At 47.4% G+C, this 17,947-nt stretch overlaps 1 long non-coding RNA gene across 2 annotated transcripts; it reads right to left on the bottom strand.

Moving 5' to 3' along the window:
• Nucleotides 1-5,105: 5,105 nt before the first annotated feature.
• On the bottom strand, nucleotides 5,106-13,604 carry LOC104832434. 2 transcript variants are annotated; one of them, XR_774412.1, is made up of 4 exons: nucleotides 12,861-13,604; nucleotides 10,770-10,978; nucleotides 6,216-9,672; nucleotides 5,106-5,445 (listed from the first exon to the last, which is right to left on the bottom strand). It is a non-coding gene; the product is annotated as an uncharacterized LOC104832434 (long non-coding RNA). The 2 variants fall into 2 exon arrangements; XR_774413.1 differs by lacking the exon at nucleotides 12,861-13,604 and adding an exon at nucleotides 12,568-12,849.
• Between the last annotated feature and the right edge of the window lie 4,343 nt (nucleotides 13,605-17,947).

The following is a 17,947-nucleotide window of genomic DNA, read 5'->3' as shown; positions in this document are numbered from 1 at the left end:
CAGTGTGTAATAACAGAGAGACAAGCGTCTATTAAGGATTAGAACTGATGCGAGTCAAGACCTCCCCTTTTTGAAATGGGAAGATTTCCATAATACCTGTGGAAGTGTTTGAGGAGGTATTTTAGGGGACATGGAGTTTCTCAGTTGAGGAGAGCATGGCACTGAAAGCATGGTAGCTGCAAAATTCTTGCCATTGGGAAAGCTTCCCCCCTGCTTTAAGGCAGTCCCTTAAAGAGGACTTGGGTAAGTACATTGTTAGAAAATTGTGACTTTGTGTTAAGTTATTGTTGATGTAATTTGTCAGATGTGGCTGGGAGGTGTGAAGTGCTCAACCTGGAAGAGATTTTGTTTCCAAAGCAAAAGCCATTGAGAATGTAGCGGTTGTTATGGAGCTCTGATGCAGAAGGGAAACCTCACTCACTCCTTAGCTCTGAAGTGAGTGCTGAACAAGATTGTTTTAGACTCCCATGGAGGTGAAAGTCATTCTAGTCACCCTAGCAGGCAGGTTCAGAAAGCCACCCTTGCATGCGGCTTTCTGAACCATGCTGCAGGCATTTAACTGGACTTTTATGTCATTTTATGGCATGTTTCCTTTCTTCTGTCCTCAGCAGAGAGAAGAAATGAAAATTCACCTTGTAGGAATTGTGCTCTCTGAATCAGTTGGTCTGTGTTCAGGGTCACACCGCCCCATGTCACTGTTGAAGGCTGCCAGCATCCACTGAGACGCACCCAGTCTTCACATGTCACACCTATTCCAGCCAAAATTTACATCACTCCTGGCAAGACTATTCTGTAGAGTGTATTAGATCTCAATGGCTGGAAACATCCTCCTAAGGCTAAGGCTTTCTCTACACTAGGAAGATTTTGATAGCTGTTCCAATTAGAGCACTAAAGACAAATATTAAAGGGTTTAAGGTGAAGAATGATAAATTTATGGAAAGTCCTTTATGATGGGATCACAGGGGAATGAGGCCAATGCCACAGCCCTGTGTCCCTTATTCCTAAAATCAATGACAAGCTAAAAAAAGAAAACCCTATGCTGAGTTTGTTGTATCTGTCCTTTGGCCATCTGACCAGAGGGCAGAAAACTCCAACTCGGCATCAAATCTGGACGCTGCTTACAAGTTTTGTTCTAGATGCAGACGGCACACTTCTACCCCTCCATCTCTGCCTGCATTGCTGGAGGGTTACACGCTCCTTTCTGTCCGGGGTCTTACCTTGCAGTCACACCCTAGCACCATTCCCATGTACCAGGTTAAGTTAGCGCATGTAAGTAGTTGCTTTCAGCAACTGTAATGTCAAGGATGGTAAAAGTCAGTGAGCTTTTTGGCATGGGTTTCCTTGCCTTTCCCTCCTTCAGAGGCTGAGCGGATGTTTTTTTTCTCCTTACGCCAGCAATCCCTCCAAACCCATGGAAATCTCAAGGCAGCAGTGTGGCTGTGCAGGGTGAAGCATCACTAGCTTGAGGGACAGCACCAGTCTGAGCTCAAAAGCCACTGAGCAATGGGAGAGAGACTTCCTTGGAGCTGGAGCATGCTGGTGAGGGGACACATTTACCCCACTGCAAGTTGTGTCTCTGTCTCCCTGCAGTAGCAGCAGAAAGAATACCTGTGAAAACACCTGGGAAAAGTAGAGAAACAAGACCCAGGCTAAATAATGACTAGCAACACCAAGACCTTTGAACCTGGTTCATACACAACTCATGGATTTCATTGTGTGCAGCAGTGTTTTCTTCATAATCATTCAGACTGGTTTACATGACCACTGCTTGACTCCCACCATTCAAAACAACTTTTTTTTTTTAATTCCTTTTTTCTTTATTTGGACAATATATATACATATGTACAAAAACATCTACGCCTACTTTTTTTTTTCCTTTTCTTTTTTTTACAATTTCATGTGATTTAAAAAACAGGACAGCAAAATAATTTATAAAGGATACGAATACTGTACAAAAATAAAACTGATTGAACTGTTGGAAGTTGGTACTTTACAGTGTTACAGATCACACTACTCTGTAAAACAGCATTTTGAAGTATGTGTCCAGTCTGGTGTATGCTGGGCTAAGTCCATCTGCAAACTGAAAAGGATCTGTAATACAGGTCATGAAAAACTGTTCAAAACCAAAATATGTTATATAGCTATACCTTTAAAGCCATGACTTCTCTATAGTAAAGGACTTTCTTAACCAAGGAGAAGAGCTGTCCTAACTGCAGCACTATTAAGTATTTCCAAAATAGTACAAGTACATACGGTATTAGAGAACCTGATATTCCTTTTCTTTTCCAACACTTGCAACACTCTTCAAAACTTACCTTCAAGATGCAAAGAACTAACCTGCAGTTTGTTTTATGCGTTAGAGCCATTGTTTGCTTTTACCAAAAGAAAAAAACCCCAAACCCCAAATGAACAAAACAATAAAACAAAATCTCCAAACCTGATTATTCCCAATATATTCTGTTAGTGGTTAATGATTGCATTAATCCCATCTGTCCAGTGCTGAAATACAGCATATGTTACAGCAAATGGGTTACCATTTAGGAAGGGTTTTTTTCAGAAACAGGATCTTGTCACATGCAATGATCATATGTGCCTGTACATCCCATTGTCCCATAGACCAAAGGACCCCCTGCCTATTCGTTCTTTCAGCCTTTGCAGGAATGATGATGTTTCTTTAAATGTGCATTCTACCCCAAATACACAAGATGGAAACCATAAATCTGGCCATTGACTTCCATGTATAGGTTAATCCTGGTAGCTAAGTGACCAAAACATCTAGGTACTGATTTAGGAGCTGCTTATCAGCTGTGGCTTCCCACTGTGGTTGATAGGATGTGAGGGTGTCTTGTATTTCACAGGATCAGGCCCTAATTCTCCACATGCTGTGTTTGTCCTACAAAATGGCAACAATCCAGACTACAGGACAGACTCAGAATTTTGCATGATCTTCAAAGAGAAGAATGAAGATGAATGTGCATGTGCCTTTGAATCTCACCAGGCTACACGTGGCCCTGACCCTACTCAACAAGGCAGCATTAACAGTACTGGTAAGGAGAACACTTTCTGCATTTCTAGATCAAAAGAAACACCAAGGCTACGTATTTTTATTAGGAAGAACGTATGTCTCTACGACTCAATTTGGACACCAGAAATTAAAAGTTTGGTTTCTAAATAAATGTTTCAAAAAGCTGAAACAGAGGTAGAAAGTGTGTTTGGTTTCCTGATGTCTTCACTGAAGAAAACACATCCCTTTTTACTCCACAGACTGCTCAATATCCCCAATGCCTTAAAAGCAGTTCTCTTCACATAGACGGAATTTATCATGAACTACACAGTAAAAACACTATATGCAAACTGATTTCTAATGCTGAAAGACTAATACAACTGTAGAAGAAAACACTCTAACTCTCTAATTTTTTTATTTTCATTTCTAGGAAGCAAGCTTTTTATCAGGTAAAACAGTAAGATACTGTAATTGCAGGTGTACTAACAAGATTTTTTTTATGTACAGAATTTTACAAGATGACCTAAATTCATCTGCAGTGGAAACACTTTGGGTTTCAGTGTGATTACTCACGAGATGAATTTGGCCCTAAATCTCTATAGTAGGGCTGCACCTCCCATTCCTCTTCTGGAGGAAGGGGTAAAAACCAAATAGGAGAAGAATGTTTCCGGAAAAAATAATGCGTAAACAGAATTCTCCCCCCTTTATGCAGCTGGGGAGGGGGGGAAAAAAAAATCACCGATAACCTCTTACAGTTCATGCTTTTAACATTAAAAAAAAAAGAAATACTCAGCTAATGACCACGACTTAAAAGTTTTCCTTCAGTGATTGTTTTGCTCCTCCTAAAGAGCATAAAATATTTTAAAAATAAAAGTAATATTGCCTTTATCAGTGTTCGATGTGCCATGCATGATAAGGGTACAACACAAAGTACCAAGAGAAGCTTATGTCATAAGGAGTATTGCGACACACCCTCCATGCTGTATTTCCAATTAGCTCATGGTTTTGCCCCCATACTCTACAGAAACAGCGATCAAGAGATACAGGAGCCCTTCCAAAGTACTCCTTACAGTAACTTCAGCTGCTTCCATTAGCAGAGTGCTCTTAAGCAAAGGTCTACCCTCTCTGTAAGCACACACAACTCCCATAGGATGCTGCAGGAGTTAGGCAAGGGTATGAAAACAATAAATCTTTAAGGCAAGTGTAGGAAGAGAAAAAGCCTTTAAAAAAGCAGCAGTTTATAAAGATGGTGGCTGCTGTTAATGCATCCATTCAAACAAAACACAGCAGAATAAAGCACTGTTAGTGGCATTTCTATAGTACAGTACTGTATTTATTGACAGATTAAAAGTATAGGATCAACTGAGAGACGTATGCTTCTGCTCCCACATCCCCACCACATTATCTAGGCTGATTTGTATTTTTCCAGGTAAGTGAATAACAGAGCTAAATACACATATGGTCAGAAAATGACTGAGCTGTTGTGGGGGTTTTTTGCTTTAAGTATCTTCTTGAATTATACATGTTTTTACTGGAAAAGTGCAGCTTATATTCAAAAGTATAGTTAATACAAAGAAAAGATAAAAAGACCCTTTTACTTAATGGGCCTTCTTGAGTATAAATTCACCTTATCTCAGTATATCAATCAGACGCTATTAGTAACATACGTAATGTTTCTCTTAACAGTCTTTTTAAATGCAGGATAGTTCCGAGACAGAAGTAAACCCACTTCTACAATGTGCTATGGAGTTTCTATCTGAGAGTTATTTATGTGACTTGGAAAGCGGTTTTACTTGACAAACTCTAAATACAAGCAGCATTACACTGTTCAACGAAACATGTTCATGACACGGCAATCACAAAGACCTTGGGGTCATGCTACTGCGGTGGCATAGGCCAGACCATGGCAGTCAGACGTATGTACACCAGCATCAATGCTTTACATCAGAGGAGGTGACCACCTCCTCTGCTGGCCATCCCTTCGCTCCTCTCACCCCGCAGTCCACTTGCTCCAGACCGCTCTTCCCAGCGCAGGGTGGGGAGGTGGAGTACGGGGAGAGGGGCACGGGGTACTTTTTATTTTAATTTTTTTTTTTTTTAAATGTTGGCTATGTGTGCTTTCGGACGGTGAGGGCAACCGGCACCACTGCCTGCATCCTCGCCGCAGCTCGCCTCCCCCCCTCTCCCCGCCCCGGGCCAGCCCTGCCTTCACAAGGAGCTGCTGGAGCTGCACTTTTTGGATCGCTTGATCATGCTGGGGTGAAACTCGGTGTGGCGGCGGGCGTGCTTCGTCAGGTGGTCGCTCCGCATGAACCGCTTCTCGCAGAGGGGGCACCGAAACTGTTTCTCGCCGGTGTGGGTTCGGTAGTGCCGGGTGAGCTCGTCGGAGCGGGAGAACTTTTTAAGGCAGTCGGGCCATGTGCAGGGGAATGGTCGCTCGCCTGCGGGGAGGAAATGATGAGATTTAGGGGGGGCGGGGGTAATGCAGGCCAGCACGTACCATCTTTGCCGAGGAGCCAGGGAACATGCTGCTGAGGGGAAAAAGCTGCTTTTGTTTCCTGCCGCGGTGCCAGCATCTGCGGAGTTGTTGATGACTCGCTTCATCAGGTTTCAGTCTCACCTCCAGGAGAAGCCAAAACCCCCTCCAACCACACGAAACTCGCACTCCGGTGCAGAACCTTGCATGACCCCAAAGACTGTCAAAACAACAGATGAGCTCTGCCTGTGCCTGTACATTTTTCATGTCGGGCTCACTACGGCGGTTTGGGAACAGACTGCCAGTATTATTCCTCTGACACTTCCATTCTGCTGAATAAAATAATTTGTAACCGTTATAAAAGAAGCCAAAAAAAATCTCTCACCTAGGACAAGTCATTCCAGCCGGGGGAGAACTGAGTGGGGAGGGACTGGGGAGAGCAGTGCAGCCTTGGGGCTGCACACATGTAGAGTAAAACCGCCGCAGCTGCAGGGAGAAGTCCCATTCCCCGCTCTCCTCTCTTCCCCTAGAAATCCAAGCTGCTCCACAGAGTATAGCTCTCCCCTCAGCTGCTTAGATGGCTGGTTTGAAGACAGGAAAACTACTTCATTATTCACAGCTCTAACAGTATAAATGTTTGCTACGATAGTGAAGAACCAAACCAGACAACTTCACCTAAATCACACCGCACCTTTGCTTTTAAAAACAAGGATGTAAGGATTGAACAGCACTTACTGTAATCTTCCTGGCACCCCGCATCCCTGCAGCTCACCTCTGCGGGTTGCACAGGCTGTGCCTACAGGCACAGACCCAACACCTCCTGACAGGCAAGGCTGACCCTAGTCCATGGCACAGATGGAAATCAAAGGCATTTAAGTCCACACGAAAGCTCTGAGTCACAGAAATCATGCACCGCTGCAGTTTGATGCCTCAATTCCCTTTCTTAAGTCTCCTGCAGGGAATATAAATGACAGCTATGTGACAGCTATTTATAGTCAACCATGAAACATAAAAACTATCCCAGGAGTTTTCCATCTTGAAAGAGTTGGAAAGAAACTCAAGAACTCCAGTATTTCTTGGTACTGTGAAGATCGGCACAACAGGTGAGCTCGCTTTACATTTATGGACTGTAAAAAGAGGAGTCATTTACAAGAAAGTGCGCCCTGGAGTCCTCTCCAGACACAACAGCAGTAACAAAAGGCTAAATAAAGCCTTGAATAAACAGCCCTGACACCAGGAGGACAACCAGCAGCAGAAAGCATGGCAGAGCTGTAGAGAGGAGAAAGGGCACTGGGGGGTGTGACTGGTGGCATCCAAAAGACCAAGGAGGTTGAGGACAGACCAGGTATGTCGAGATGTAGCTACACCACAGGCCCTGAAAGCCCTAGTGAGCCTCTTTTAAATAACGCAGCCATTTTCACAGTTTAGGCTCCTAATGATACGGTGCTCCCGGACAGGCGGCTGCTCCATCCCAGACTGATCAGCGTGCAGTAGAACTGCAGCCGGACAGGCAGGACCACGCAGGTTACAGCAGCCTCTCGGGCAGCCACAGCACGGCTGCTTCCCCGGGCTTTCCCTCCTCACCTCGCAGCGATGCGGGTCCTCGGTGAGGGGAGAAGGACGCAGAGAGAGACAGTCCAGCCTGGTGCCCGAGCTCGGTGGTGGCACAGATGCCAGCCATCCTGACCCGGGGCTATTTTTTTTAATAAACAGGTTTCTTGGCTCCCTGCTGTATGCTTTTAGACATGGTTGGAAGTCCTTCCAAACAACCACCGCCTGCTTAAAATAAATTAATTAAAACAGTACGTAGACTTACACAGGCATGAAGGCCACAACCGCAGCTACACGGCTGAGCAGCACCGTAAGCTGCACAGAGCACTTGCATCAGTGCCCACCATCCTCCCCTGGCTTTGCCCTGCCCGGCGCCCACCCTCGGCATCTGAAGCAAGCATTTCACTTGCGCTGCTCTTTTGCTATCGATCTCACGGTTTCTGTCACAGCTCCCAGAAGCAGGCACCAGTGGGAGGTGCAGAACAGCCTTCTAGCTCCCCCCCGGGAACGTGGGAGAAGTGCTATACATCTTGCATGTGTGAAGGCACCTAGTACATGGCTCTATGTCAGGCACTTACGCCCCGGAGCAGTGGGAGCAGCTCAGGCATCCCACCCCACCCCCAGAAGCTGTATTTCCAAACCTCTACCTCAGGACAGCTCTTCAGGCCATGTAAGTGCCTAACCATCCTACAGGGAGACCAGGTGCCTAGGCTGGAAAACAAGGATCACAGTCTTTGGGGCGCAGCACCTACATCTTAGGCGCAGTAGTATCCAGCCCGGCTGCCTAAAAGCAGCATCTTGAATCTGGCCCCAAGTGGCCCTCAAGAAACTAGGCTTCCCCCTGCCCCCGCTTCCCAGAACTGCAGACAGGAAGACAAAATAGAGCCTGATTACTGGAATTCCCTCAGAAACACGATGGGAGTCATGCGACCTCCACCATCGCTACCCCGCGCTCCCACTTCATGTGCCAGGGGAAAGCGCTTTTAGGCTATGCAGCGTAACCACAGAGCTTTGGGGAAGGGCAGGGTTCGGTCAGGATCCCTTGTGGACGCTCGGCACTGCGATCCCCAGGGAACCCGCCCGCAGCTTGGTGCGGGGAGCATGCCGGAGGCCACGGGGAGCCTGGCATGGCGGAGGCATGCCCTGCTGCTGGCAGGAAGAGCCGCCGCCGCCGTGTACCGGGATGGCAAACGCAGCAGAGACGGCTGCTGGAGACGAGCGGCTGCGCTCCCTCAGACGCACAAGAGCTACCAGCGGCACCTGCCGCCCACCGCCGAGCCCCCAGGTACAGTAGCAGAGAACAGCTTCACCGCCTCAGCAATACAAGCCCACGGAGGCTGTCACAGCCACTTTGGAAGCACGTATATGAAAGTAGGCCAGGCATAATCCCCGGCACCAGGGCACATGAAACTCCAGACTTCTCAGAGCAGAGAGACAAGGGAGGGGGGGGTGAAGCTTTTCCGGGCCCTCAGGGGTTGTCTCTGAGCCTGAAGATCTGCTGCTCCCCTCGGTCACGAAGCTGTAACGGATGACGCCAGCCCAGAGGGACGGTGCTTCCACAACAGACTTCGTAGGTGCAGAGGAGGGGCGCGGTGTGTGTCCACGAGGCTTCTAAGGCAAGGTACAGATGCTGGATGACATGTGATGATTGTCCACTCAGCAAAGCTGGTCACTGGATTTGCTGGTTGCATTTGACACACTATTTTTTAAAGCAGCAGAGGTATTTGTGGAAGAGTCCACTGAGCAAACAGGTCTGGCAACTCTATGCAGCCCGGCTGCAACGGCCCACTGAGCTGCAATGCAAGCTAGTGCTGCCTCCATCTGGAGAGAGTGGATTTCTGTATCACGTCTCAGTCAAGAAACACTTTTTCCATATGATTTTTCCCCTTTAGTTTTGGGAGTATTAATGTTAAAGCTTAAAAGGAGCAGAATGAACCATGAAAACAGGGTACTATTATAGACTGTTTTCTTTGGTGTCAGTATGCTACTTATGTTTTAAGACATGCCTTAGATGGGATTTCCATCAAGAGATGAAGGAATGGCCAATGGTGTATCAGAGTACCTTAAAAATATGTGTGATAGGATCTGAACACAAGAGATACAAGATGTAAATAATTTTCTTTAAAAAGATATACATATATCCAGGGCAGCTTACAGAAGTAACAAGTGAAACAGAAACTGATTTACAGGTTATAGGACTAGGTGCATCTGCAGAATTCCCATTCTTTGTCCTGTGTGCCACCAGGAATGTAGTGGGAGATAGAGTTTGTGCTGAGCACAAGCTAATGGTGGCTCTTTACAGGTCTTCTCTGGAGTCTAAAGAACTCCTGCAGCCCTGGCTTGCTGTAAATCCCACATGGATATAAAGGCCATTGCGGATCCTTTCAATCTTTGCTCTCTTGCTTCACCTGACCTTTTCTCCCTGTTCCTTCTCCTCACCCTCTACCACAAATGGCTAGTTTCTTCTTTCTCTGTGAGTTTAAACTCAGCATCCAAACTGCTTGTGTGACCTGAGGCAGGTCCACTTTATTTTACTCCATTTCCATTTTATTCTGAATAGACAGTAAATTACTTAGCTTTTTTGCCCTATCCTGGGACATTCTGGATTTTCCCACATTGTAGTCTTGTGCAGCAAGGGTTTCTGAAAAAGAATACAGAGTGGGCATTAGCAGACTCGTTAATGGTACAGGTAGTACTAGTATCCCAATTCATCATCTCTATCCTCACTACAAATTGCTGCTTTAGATGGGGATGACCGAAGTTAGGAGCTGCAGTTCATGGTGGCTTTAACAAAGATGAATTTGTTTGGACAAACAAGGGATAGAGAAGTTCTGAGTCACTTTTTTTTCCTGGCTGGGGGAAGACTGTGTTTGAAAAAGCTGAAGACAAAGTTTATGATCACACACTTGGGCTATTTCTTGGTGTGTAACAGGACATGCACTAGGCCTGGAGCACACTGAACTTCTGTGGTGGAATGAACTTTCAGGTTAATTACTAAAATTGCTTGAGCGCTGGCCTTACAGAAGATATTCAGAGGTTGCTGTTGGTGTGGACGAAAGTCTGGCCAAGATGAACAGTTTGCTAGGCTCACACTGTGTTCACAGAAGTGAGGTTGGATACAGCCATGAGTCCAGAGTCTGGCATCAGTACTAGCTAACACACAACAGTCTGCCATCAAATGATGCTAATGACACTGCTTCACACATTAACTAGAAAACAAATGGACTGTAGCTACAGCTGCGTGAATGTATACCTCATTAGACACCCCTGACTGACCTATGTCATTGAAGATGAGACCACCAAGTGCATGGTGGGACTGTGCTGCCTAGTATTCATAGCATCAACTATTTTGAGTATCAAAACTGAAAAATGGTTCAGCGTTTGTCTTCTGGGATGTGGTGTCTGCACGTAGCTCCCACACTCTGCCCAGCTGCTGACATGGCACAGCTAGCCAGTAACTCCTGCTCCAGGGACGTCCACCCTGCCTGTGGCACCTACCCCGCAGCCCAGCCAGGCTGGACTGCAGCAAGGCTGACCCCTCCTGCCAGAAACCTGAAGCAGCTGACGGGAAAGAGGGAGAAGGGAAAGCACACAAATACAGAAAGCCCAAAGAGCAAAACCCCTTGCCACTAGGCGAGAGCAAAACTACTTAGTAAAACAGGACAGGCATAACCAGCTCCGCATAGTTCAGATGAGAGAATCTAATCCCCACCTTCATCTTCCAAGATCCTCCTGTACCTCTGTGGCTGCTGGAGCTTGAAATTTCCAGAGAAATCTTCGTACTCTAGGAATAACTGGTCCTGAACCACAATCCTGGACTTAGAGATGACACTGATAAGCATTTCTTTTTTTTTTTTTTTTCTCCTGTGATCCCACTCAGCCACCACTCTTGAGTGTCTCATGAAGTACGACGGGTTCTACACATGGATGTCAAGAACATGGTCCAGCTTATTGCAAGAGGCAAAAAAAAAAAAAAAAAAGGCAGGCAAGCTATCTTCCTTGCTGCAGAACAGCTGCTATCTCAGAGGTCTCTCACTTTTCCCCCCCAGTGCGATCCTTGCCCCACACACCCAGAATGAGCAATTGCCTGTGGGACACTGGATTTTGTCTTAGTGTCCACACGCAAGATACTCTGGTGAAGATGGATCTCACAGACATCTCTGCATCCACTTCAGGGCAGAGAGACCAGAGGCCTTTCAAACAGACTTTTTCCTCTTCTGAGATATTCCAAAACCAGATCATTAAAACACATGGCAACCACAAGGTACAGATGCCACTGCGAAACAGCACAGAGCGAGATCAGCAGTGAGGATGCTGGGTACCATGTGCCTAAACCGAGGGTTTCTGCAACACCTAAACTGTGGCCATCCGGTCTGGCAACAGATCAAACAGACACTGCCTACAGGATAGGCAACGGATGGATGGGTTGCAGCAAGGGGTTTATTCTGCCAGCACCAAGGACTAAAAACCAGAGGATGATTCAGGTGTTAAAATGCTGCTTTCAGCAAGTATTTAGACTAATCTGACATCCTCAAAACCACCACTCAACAGCTGCTTGCACATGCAGGTGTTTCAGTCTCTTTCAAAAGACCAGATGCAAAACCACCTGCGAAAACACACCGCTGCTGGGAGTCTAAATCCCAGCAAGACTCAGTCTTGCTGTTACCCCCTGGTGACACAGCATCGGATGCAAGGGATATCCTTAACAGCTTCTGTGCCAGATCACAACATCACAACCCTCCCTGCCTGCCTTACAAAAGGCTTTCTTTGGGGCACTGTGCCTCCTTTTATATATATCAGACAGGGAAGCTACCTGGGAGAGACCCCTCCAAACCTCACCAGAGAGTTAAATCTACACTTTCATAGCTGACAGGAGTGCCCTCAGCAGTACACTCTTGAGTACGTGGGACAAGTTCCTACCTCTTCTCCTTTCCTATCTTATCTCCATTTGAACTTCCTCTGTTTTGCAGTAATACTTAAATATTAACCAAGCAATGGAGAGAGACTGACTCCTAGCCTGATGCTTAGGGCACTTACCTGGGATTGAAGAGCACTGGGTTTACACTCCTGCCCTGTCTGAATGATTAAATGCTCGCTAAGGGGAAACAGCTTTGACAGGGAAAGGACGAATGCAATTTTATGTGCATTCAGAAAGATAATACAACTTTTGTTATTTCACTACGGATTTATTAGACAGCATTTCAGCAGACTTTTCCCTCAAGTTTAAGGTATTTACAGAGTGCTCTCAGGCTATTCACAGTCATCGTTACTTGAATATAGATGGTGAGCTATGCTACCAAAAGTAAACAGTATCTGAAGTGTGCTTTGCCATCACTACCTCAGACTCTGGCCGTTCCATCATAACTTGGCCCCTCCCTGCTCTTCCAGCTGCAGGTCTGGGAGCTGTGCAAAGCCACAAGTGGCAGCCAGCTGCCCAACAGCACAGCAGCTGACGAAGGGGAACAATCATTCCTGCAGGGATCCTAACAGCTGGGGCTGCAAGACACAAAAGCTAGCAAGAGCAGGTGACACCCACCACATAGTCTTCAGTGCCACAGCACAACAGTGTGCAGGAACTTGGTAAAGCTGCATTTTCAATACATCCATGTGGAAACCCGAGTCACACTCTTACGGGTGATGCCTGCTCACTGCTTCTGTCCTACATGTGCAACTTCTCTACATTGACTCAATTCACATACAAACCTTTCTGGAGTGCTTTTCCACTGTGACACATACACCTGCTTAAAGTTTTTATTTTTTAGGAGGAAAAAAAAAAAGAAAACAAGGAGTCAGGCAAAATTGAACTTAATCTGGAGGATTTTTGCCTACCTTACTCAGCTGGCAAGGCTTCCAGTCAGTATGATCGTGCTTCTCCCAGACCTGGAAACATGCTCATTAGAACTCCAGCAATTTGCACATTTGCATTAACCCTTGAGAATAGGTGTTTCAGATGGAGGTCTGAATTTAGGAAAAAATGTCCTGCTGGCTCCATTTTCTGCTCTTCAGTCTTACTCTAAAGGATCTGGCAAAATAACATCGCATAAGCTGGATAAGAGGGGCTTAAAATGCTAAATTTCAGATTATACTCCCACAAAATACCCAAAAAAGCTCCTGGTGACCAGAGGCTTGTCAACGTATCAACATCTGTACAGTCTGTTGAGCTAGTGATAATCTAGAACACAAAAAACAAAGCAGCACAGTCAAAACCAAACTGATGCAGGGGCTGGATCAACGCTGTGGTATCTAGATTGCAGCACTAGGCAGCTGCAGCACTTATCTTTCCTTTCTACCAGAAATGCTCCTCAGCTTCACTGTGCAGACGGCCAGCCTACAGGTCCACGCCTCTGCCCACAGCCCTGCTACCAAACACCAGTGAGAGCCAAATGCCAGGAGAGCGCAAGGCTGCAGCAGCTGCCCGATGAAACAAAACTCCTGGTATTGTTCGGACCCGGTCTACACAAGGATGCAGTTGGCTGAAAAGCCTAGCTGAAGAGGGAGAACTTCTCACCCATTTGGTTTTTGTGTGTCTGTATTAGGTTTGTGTGGCAAGGTTTTGGTAGTGGGGGGGCTACAGGGGTGCATGGCTTTTGTGAGAAGATGCCAGAGGCTTCCCCCATGTCCGACAGGGTGAAGGCCAGCCGGTTCCAAGACGGACCCGCCGCCGGCCAAGGCCAAACCCATTGGCAACAGTGGTAGCACCTCTGGGATAACATATTTAAGAAAGGGAAAAAAAATGCTGCAGAACAGCAGCCGAAAGAGAGGAGTGAGAACATGTAAGAGGAACAACCCTGCAGACACCAAGGTCAGTAAAGAAGGAGGAGGAGGAGGTGCTCCAGGTGCTGGAGCAGAGATTCCCCTGCAGCCCCTGGTGAAGACCATGGTGAGGCAGGCTGTCGCCCTGCAGCCCAGGGAGGTCCACAGTGGAGCAGATATCCACCTGCAGCCCAGGGAGGACTCCACGCCGGAGCAGGGGAAGAGGGCGATGAGTCCTGCCCCTGAAGAGGATGAAGCAGCAGAGACAACGGGTGATGAACCAACCACAACCCCCATTCCCTGTCCCCCTGTTGGGGGGTAGGTAGAGAATTCAGGAGTGAAGCTGTACCTGGGAAGAAGGGAGGGGTGGGGGGGAAGTGTTTTAAGATTTTGGTTTACTTCTCGTTACCCTACTCTGGTTGATTGGCAATAAATCAATTTTCCCTCAGTCGAGTCTGTTTTGCCCATAAGAGTAATTGGTTGAGTGATCTCTCCCTGTCCTTATCTTGATCCATGAGCCTTTTGTTGTATCTTCTCTCCCCTGTCCAGCTGAGGAGGGGAGTGATTGAGCAGCTTTGGTGGGCACCTGGCATCCAGCCAGGGTCAACCCATCACAGTGTCTAACCTCTTAATTCAGGGTACCTGATGCAGACATGAACTTCCCATTGATCCGCAGCGCCACATGCTGAGAAGCATCTGGGATTTGCCTCCCCAGGCAAGTAAACTCCTACAGGTCCTATAGGAGGAGGCATCTCAAAAACTAGCTTTACGGTACCTTCTCTGTCCCTCTTTCCTGACCAGGAGGGTCTGCTCTCAGCAGCCACATGCCCTTTAACTGGCTTGTATTCACACCATCATAGCAAGCACACATTTCTTAAAGTTTGTTTCTCCCACCAGTTTCTCTCCTTCTCCCCGTCGGTATCTTGCCCTTTGATCCACACTCCCGGCCCAGGCCTTCTGACTGAGATTGCTTGTTTACTCTCATATGCCTTTACTTTCCCTGGAAACCCCCCAGCCTGCACATCCCTCTCTGTTAAGCTGCTCCCCCTGTCTCCCGGCATCTTTGAGGCTAGTAATAACTCTACACGTTACCGGCCATAATCGAATCTCTAAAACTACCTATTTAGAGAAGTCTGTGCATTTTCAAATTAGCTCCCTGCATAGTTGCTGTTGCTTGCCACTTGCTTGGTCAGCTGAGTCCCTCGCCTTCTCCTGACCACTGCACCGCTTCCAGGGCTCCGGTCTCATGTGTGTCTTGCCAATGCATCTGGGCCGCCTTCTAGGCTCTGAAGGGAAAGTGTTCAAGACTTGGTCATGCCATCTCAATGCTCAAGACTCCCAAGCAGACACACCACTCGTAATCTCTCCTGCCACCGCCAAACTTCACCAGCATTTGTGAGTCCTATACTCCCACAACACCATCCCACAAGGGATGGCGAAACCTAAGTTGTGGTCATGTTGTACAGCTATCCCTCCACCTGCCTTCCCGACAAACAGCTTTTGGCTTACGAGCCTTCAGGGATAAAGCCGTCTTTTCTCTCCTACACCAAGTGCCACGCACCTCGGAGATGCTACTGGAAACAGCTCAGGCAGAACAACCTTACCTGTAACGCTCTTCCTGCTCAAGACACCAGAACTTAAATAATAAATGCCAAGTTACTTTTGGATGGTAGTGAAGGGACAGGGGAGGCAATAGCTCAGTTTCAGTGGTATGCTTCTCCTTGTATCCCTGGGCCTTTGCAAGTTAATATGTTTTCAATGTAGGTACACATACACGACAGAATGAAGAAGGGCCCGATCGTATCGCAGAAACAGCAGGAGCCTGGCGAGGAATGAAAGGACTATCCCCCCAGGAAGGGGCAGAGTTCAGACTTCCTTGGCTTCCTCCTACAAATCCTGATCTACTAAGTCAGGCTGAGTTCAGTAGGATTGGCAGCACAAGCAAGGGGGCTGTTTGCACAAGTAGGATGCGCAAAGACACTCACTGACCTTTTTCTGTTAAGATCATCGCAGAAGACAATTTCTGATGGATGGCTATTTTGGGTCTTCTGGAAATTGAACTAGAGTCATCATCAAAGGCCCAAGCTTCAAGCAAACAGTTATACAGATATTTTTAGTCTCTGAAATATGGAATGCCTTTGAACTAACAAGTTTAAAGAATCATTAATAAGATACAGACCTCTAACCTCTGAGCATCAAGGTTCTGGTCTTCTACTCTTCTACCTTTAGTTGGTATTTCATTTTTTGCTTTGCATTAGCTTACCAAAGACGATCTGGTGAGTTTTTAGGTTCCTACCATTACACATCACACAGAGCAGTATCCAGAGCTTTCCAACTTACTTGGTTAGTATCTGTGAGTAAAGAGAGCTGTGGCTACAAGCAAGCTCACGGGTGTGAGCGGAAATCCATTTTCCAAGACAGAGAGACTGGGATTTTATATTAAAAATTTAAGACCAGGAAGCTTCTACTGGTGGCTGCGTGCCTACTTCCACTAAACGCTACCCAGCGGTAAGAAACTCAGTTGGTGGCCCAATGAAAAATGGCAGGTAGATGAAAGCAATTCAAGGGGCTCAGATATATGACAGAGAAATTACCTGGGAAAAAAAGAAAGGAAAGGAAACGGTACTAAGGAGGGAACATTAACGCTCTGCAATACGCAGTTATGAATAACTCCAGAGGTCCCACTGAATCCCACTGTTGCTAAGGAATTGTTCTGCCATCTATAAAAATAATTAACATCGGCAGTATCGTTTAGCATTTCAGTTACCTACAATTAACTGTTCACATTAGGAAGCTCTGAAAGTTCATTACTGCTAGATGTCTGTAGTGGTTTTAATCACACAGAACTACCGTGACGGTACATCAGCACATCTGAGTCAAACTTCTCATACTTGGAGCTAAGGCCACCCACTTGTGAGCAGCACATGCTAAACCGCACGCCACTTCAGGAGGTACTTATTATAACACTACTGCTTACAGCAAGCCGTGTGGGTTGTACAGTACATTAATTTACATGTCATCACCCAGAACGCTATCCCAGTCGATGTCTATTTTCGTTCCCAAATCGAGGTGGATCTCTGAGCACGGGGTATTAAGTGGAAATGATGCTAATGCATTTTCTTTATCACTTATCAGCCAACATTTTGCAAGGCATCAGTTACATCTGGCCTCCAAAAGAGCATCAGAGCTGCAGTCTTTGAGCTGGTAACACAACAATCCTTGGCACTGGTCCTGAGGTCAGTACAGGGTCACCACTGACCATCCTCTTTCCCGGCTCAAAGAGACAATCTTCACTGCCCAACGACAGAGCTCACGGCCGAGCCACATCCAGTAATCCTCCTCCTCCTCCCCCTGATCTCTCGAGCTAAATGCCCAGCAGATCTGCCAGCAGGGCACAGGTAGGCAACCAGCGCCGGGTCTCCTCCTCTGCAGAGCACGTACACCTAGGCACACAAGCAAGCCAGAGCAACGGAAGCTTAGCTGGAGCCCAGGCGTGGCCGTGCCCTCCCCAGGCTGCCCTAAACACTACAGCAATGCCTCGTGGTACGTTCCTCGGGTGACAAACTCGTTTCGTACTTCACCACTTACCGTCACTGCCCACAGACAAAATCCAGAAGAGAACTGCCACCAACAGATGCGAAGCACTTGAAGTTAAGTGTTGGCAGCGTTCGTCTCCTTTGACCCGCTCCCTCCCGTGCTTGCGCACAACCCTTTGATTTAGAGCCATTTTTAAGCAGCCCCGCGCACTGCGCCGTGACCCCAACTGCGACTCGGACGCGCGCAGGCTTTTTTATTCAGCCGCTTGCACTAGGGGGCTTAAAAACACACGGACAAACAGAAAAGTCTGCCGCCGCTGCCCCCTTAGCGCTTAGGCAGAGCCGGAGGAAAGGCCAGTCGCGGCAGCAGATCATTTCCACCCGTGGGTTTCCATGTTGCCCCACCCGCCGAAGCGCCGGGGCGAGGGCCGCGGCCGGGGCGCGGGCAGCCCGATGAATGAAGCCCCCGTGGCCCACGCCGAAGCTGGGTCGCGGTAACCGATACGGCCAGGGACAGCCGGGCAGCGCCAGGGGCCGGCCGGTCACCTGCGGAGGGCGCCCGCATCTCCCCCGGCCGGAGGAGCCGCGCCGGGGGCAGCGCCGGCACGGCTTGGAGCGTCAGCCGGC

This window comes from Haliaeetus leucocephalus, unplaced genomic scaffold, assembly GCF_000737465.1.
Source record: "Haliaeetus leucocephalus isolate CR32 unplaced genomic scaffold, Haliaeetus_leucocephalus-4.0 Scaffold251, whole genome shotgun sequence".
NCBI lineage: Eukaryota > Metazoa > Chordata > Aves > Accipitriformes > Accipitridae > Haliaeetus > Haliaeetus leucocephalus.
Note: the sequence above shows the minus strand (reverse complement) of the source record. Positions and strands in the feature narration are given on the sequence as shown.